Source organism: Aulostomus chinensis, chromosome 12 (genome assembly GCF_037954235.1).
Source record: "Aulostomus chinensis isolate RoL2024-O1b breed Wild chromosome 12, RoL_Achi_v1.0, whole genome shotgun sequence".
Lineage (NCBI taxonomy): Eukaryota > Metazoa > Chordata > Actinopteri > Syngnathiformes > Aulostomidae > Aulostomus > Aulostomus chinensis.
The window spans coordinates 3,911,533-3,917,119 of NC_141331.1; positions in this window are offsets into that span (position 1 = coordinate 3,911,533).

Here is a 5,587-nt window from a genome sequence, read left to right on the forward strand (position 1 = left end):
TCCGCCCCCTGGATTGAAAACAATATACTTTGGAGGAAGTGACGTTTTAGTTAAGAAAAGGTACATGAAACCTCGACAAATGTAAAAGCAAAGGTGAATAAAACCACCAGAGAATCTCTGGACAAAAACATGGCACTTTTTAAAACTCTTTCTAAACTCACTGAGATCATTTAAGAAAAAACAACTTGTTTTTTTGAGTGGAAATGATCTTCTTGACTCCCTGAGGGGTCATGACCCTCAATTTGAAAGGCCCTGATTTATCCATCCATCTATTTTCAATATTGTGTATCGGTTAAGGGTCGTGGGGAGGGGAGGGGGCGCCGGTCGGTCGCAGGGCCATCAGGAGCAATTAGAGGCTCAGTATCTTTCTCAAGGACACATGGACATGGTAACCGGGGGAAGTGGGGATCGAACCAGCGACCCTTCGGTTGCCACGCTACCTCTGAGCCCTGATGTACTACTCTGGTGTCTATGTTCTGAGTCGTAGTATTTGTATGACTCTTCCAGTCCAAAATTCCATGCAGTGACTCACTTGTTGAACAACTTTTCTGTTGCTCACTGTAATTGTTCCTTTTTTTTTTTTTACAGATTCTTGATATTTTTCTACTTCATCTATCATGACTAACTAACTATCATGACTACTCCTGTATCCACATTTCTTTCCCATGGAAGCAGTTTAATGTCCAGTAGAGGGCAGCAGCGGCACTGTTTATTCTGCCGTACTGCGGTTGGAGCAAGAAAAACAAAGTCGCTTTAAAGGTCTAAGAATGCGAGAGTGACAGAAGCACATTCAGAGAGACTCTCCAGTTCTAGACATGCAGTTCTGGCTCGAGCCAATAAAATAGAAGTCTGGACAATAAACGCCGATGATGTCATCGCTGTTATCTCAACTTGGGTTTGAGGGTCAACATTTTTAAAAGAAAGTCTGCATAACAAACCAGAGGTATGACAGAAGAGGGCATAGAGGAGGGGGGTTGGGTCTGATGAAAGACACCGTTCAGCTGCATTGTGGGGCAGCGAGGGCCCCGGGGTGCTTGGAGCTTGACCCCCACCCCCCTCTGTATTCTTGTAATGACTTGAAAACCACAGGAACTCTTTGTTTCAGCCGGCTGTTGTGAATATTTTCTGACTGAATGTTGGATATCACCCCCCCCCCCATTCATCCTTTTCACTCATCGATTCACAAAACGAAGCCATGATTCTGAACCTGCGTTAGAGGGAAAACAAGTGTGAAAAGCGTTTGTGGTGCCACTGAAGCCTCCCAGGAAAACCAGAGCTGCTTGTTGGACGACAGGTGATGACGGAGGGCGCCGACGTTATCTCGCTGTCACCTTCCGCCACGGACGTTAAAGGGATCTCCGGTGACATCAACCCCCGGCAGAGGGCTGACAGGTGAGTGCCGGTGAGCCCGGACCACCCCTCTACCTGCTCCCAGCAGAACTTAATGTCCCACCGACACGTTTCCTGATACAACCCAGCGTTTACAGTCGCGGGCCTCCCATCTGTGGGACCACATGCTGCTCTGATCAGCACATTCTGGCCTGAAGGACGGAAGCAGGCGGTGAATCCTTGTCCACCAGACTTCTCCTGTACGCAAATAAAACCACCGAGTACTGGACAAAACAGCAAAGAGACATCAGTGACGAGGCAGTTGAACCTCTCGTACAAACCTGCGCAGGAACGAAAGAAAACATCCCCATAAACACACGCAGTTGATGACATCATTATTATCAATTCTGCACTTAAATATGCACGTATTTACACACAATTTCACAACATAAATTCGAGAACTAAATGTAAAATCAACTGCAACGATCCAATTGATTGGCTGATTGAAAGAACATTAATTGTTAAATATGTCTAAAATCATGGTGAAGCAGTGGTCCTCCCTGTGGCCCCCCAGCAAGAAGGTTGTGGGTGGAGCCCCGGCTGGAGCACGGGATCTTCCTGTGTGAGTCTCCATGTTCTCCCTGTTCCTGCTGGGTTCTCTCTGGTACTCCAGCTTCCTCCACAGTCCAAAGACATCAAGAGGGACCAGGTTAATCCAGACTCTAAATTGACCGTAGGCGTGGCTGGGAGAGCCAATGGTTGTCTGTCTCTATGTGTTGGCCCTGCCATGGACTGGTGACCCATCCAGGGTGAACCCCGCCTCTCTCAGATAAGCGGTAGAAGATGGATGGATGTCCAAAATCAAAAAGTATCCAAAAAAGCGTTCCAGACTTAGTTTTTCTCATCATTTCTGAACTGTTTAATCTTTGTTCGTCCCAGGGGTGCAGCTTGGTTACAGACCATTTTCTCCCAGTGCTGAGGGTTCGGTTGTCACTCATAGACATTAAATTGGCTGGACAGCATGTGAGGTGGCTGCTGGGCAACATTATTACATAGGAAAATAAAAATAAAAGAGGGAGTGGGGGAAAAAAATGACTTGTAATTCCTCAAAATAGAAGAATAAAGGAAGACATTTATGTTCATCGTGTGTTGGTCGGAGTTGTAATTTATAGTTTGGGTGGAGCGCGCAAGATTTTCCTACGTCACCGTGGGCTGCAGCTCTTATTCTTGGCCTGGGGGGAGAAGAAGAACTTTGAAACTTTAGTAGGCTGCGTCGTCTCTAACAAATCCAGAAGTGACTTTATTTATTTATTTATTGGTGTATGAAAGAGAAGAAAAAACGAACTCATTTGGTGTCAAAGATTTTTATCAGATTCCTCATATTTTCAACAAATACTGAGAATCTCCAGCAGAACAACAGCCGCATCCGTGAAACCTCCCCGGCTGATTACTGAACATTCAGACAATGAGTTCCGTTTGGTTATTAAATGTGTACTTTGGACGTCTCGCTTTGGAGGGACACATGTTTCTGGCAGCAACCTAACAGCAAAAGTCCCCACTGGCGTGAAAGTGTGTTCGGCCCGTTGTGTCTTGACCTGTGAGGGGGAAAAGCTCGAGGTCTGCAGATGTTTTCCTCCCAGCGAGGAAACGGCACCGTAGTAATGAATTATGTCTGCAGGACCTTGGCACATGACTGCAGGATGCAGAGAGGAGGACAAGGCCTCTCTCAGAGTCGGTGGAGACGTCAGGCCCTCCTTGTCACATCCACTCGACAGCACACGGCCGAGAGCTGACCGACCTCAGAATATCATCATTCTACCTGTCGCCGCCTCCTTAAAATAATCGGAAAACACAAAAAAACTGGAGACAAAACATCATAAGGAGTCGATTTAGCCCCCCCAAAAAAAAATTCTGTCAAAAAATGACTCAGGCCAGGTGAGGATGCGTGACTTTGCCGCATGGCCAACGGTGGCCAGCGGTGGCCAGCCCCTCCCAGTGTAAGCATCACCGGGACGTATTTACAGAGAAGCGGTTCCCCTGACACCGAATCAGCAAAATGGAATTCAGGATTTGTCGCCGCGTCATCTCTTCCTACTGTGACGCGTCTCCTGTGAGGAACACCCAGCAAATCCGCGCCATGTGTCTGGCGCCGCCCAACGCAGCAGTGTTTGCTTTGGGTTTGTTTTGATCCTCCTGATGGCTGGAGATTAGGATGTGGACTCACTCCTGAAAAGTCTCGTCTTCTTCAGCGTGTGTGTGTGTGTGTGTGTGTGTGTGTGTGTGTGTGTGTGTTCAGCTGGGTGAGACAACAGTAGCCAGCGCACACTCCCGCTTGTCAGTAAAGATCGAAATCTTTGCTTCCACTCCTGAATTGCTTCACCATTTCAGACACAGCCATCAGATCTATTTTGGGAACTGGGAGGAAGAAACTTTCTCACAGATTCAGGACCCCTCGTAGAAAATACAGGAAGTCGACCACGGCGACTTATTAACGCGTCATGTGGTACGATGCCGTTTTCACCCGATGTCACAAGTATCACTTTAACAGAAACTGCAATGTTTCCCACAACCATAAATACGTTTAAAAGACTCCATACGAAGGATCAGATGGGATCTGGAGAGGCTGGACTACATCCAGTCTCACTGCAACTCAGCAACAACTGATCCAGAATCCCACCGCGGGGCATGTGAGAGGTATCAGTCAGAAGTGTGTTTCACCGCTCCTCACACACTCCACAGTCACGCAGCTCTCAATCAGAGCAGAAATCGCACGTGGGGAAGAGCTAAAACCTTGCGTGCAGTCCAAGCAGAGACGGACGCAATAACAACAATCACACAGGAACAGGGGGACACGCCGGGCGAGTCGCTCAGCTGCAAAGACACTTTGGTCATTCTTACGACAGGAACTGACATGTGATGGTGTCACGTTTCGTCAGGCGGATCTGCTGAAAGGGCCTGTATGTCTAGTCGCCCTGGAGCAGAGCTCAACTTTTGAGGTCTTGAGTCGGCCAGAAACAAGTCTGAGCGCTTGGACAGCTTCAGGTCCCACTCAAGCCTCGTGTCCTAGAAGCCGGACATGTTTGATTTGTTCCTCTGCTCCCTCCCTCATGGGAGAATACACACTCAGCAGGGATTAATGAGCAGTCTTGTCCGTTTACCAGCAGAAGCCATAAAAATACCACTAACCCCTCCGACATTCTCCACACTGCACCTTAAATTAAGTAGCCTGAGTAGATCCTCTTCCTCTTTACCTGATGCGAACCAGAGATACTTCAATATTGTCTCAATATACCTTGATTGTCGTTCTGATGTACAGCAAATACACATGAATACCAGGTGGACAGAGCAGGAGAGGTACGGAACAAGTGGTTCTAATCTGAAATAAAACGAGGGTTAATGCCGTGGTAAAGATGGACTTGGACGGCATGTTGGACATGAGTTACTCTCTCAAATTTCTTGGAAGCGCGGACCCATTTGCCATGAAAGTGGACGAGCGATAAAGGCTGCCTGGTTTTATGACGGCCTGGAGAATTTATATGAAACGTTGGTCTTTCCTCAAGCGGAGTGCTGAATATTGCCCTCCACATCCATCCGGCTGGGATGAAGTTCACTGGAGCCGAGCGGGGCTGTGAAGGAAGAGTCCTAGGAGACGGAGGAGGGTACACAAAACTTTTGAAGTTTGTGAGGAGTAGAACGGCTTGTAAAGGAAGACGGAAACATTTTAAGTGTAGGACAATAAAACGCTGCATTGTTCAAGAAATGCAGGCATCTGCTCGACAAATAGACCGGCGCCTTGTTTCCAGAGAAGGTGCGCGCGTTCCTCTGACAACGTCCGTCACCTCCAGCGTGCTTGAGAAACTCCTCTCTGTTGTTTTCAGTTCTGTATTTACGACATGAATATTCAGCTTTTCGTGAGGGTTTCAGTGTGCTGGAAGAACAAAAGGAACCCCAAAGAAGGAGCACACATCTCGGTGTTGAAAAACAGACAAAAGTCAGCCTCACGGGGTCCAGGAGGGGCTGGATGTTATCAGTAATAAGGCAGTCCGTGACCACTTATGTGGGAATGTATGACATCCCCAGTGGAACAGACACAGACTGACCCCTGTGATAAAATATGTCCTCCGTAATATTGTGAATCAGAGACAAAAATCAATGCTGCTGACTGAATGCTGGCAGAGGAAATTCAGCCTGTGGACTCCGTGACACTCACAGTGAGTCAGCATCTCTGTTTCAGGAAGTTGTGTCTCGATATGCTTTT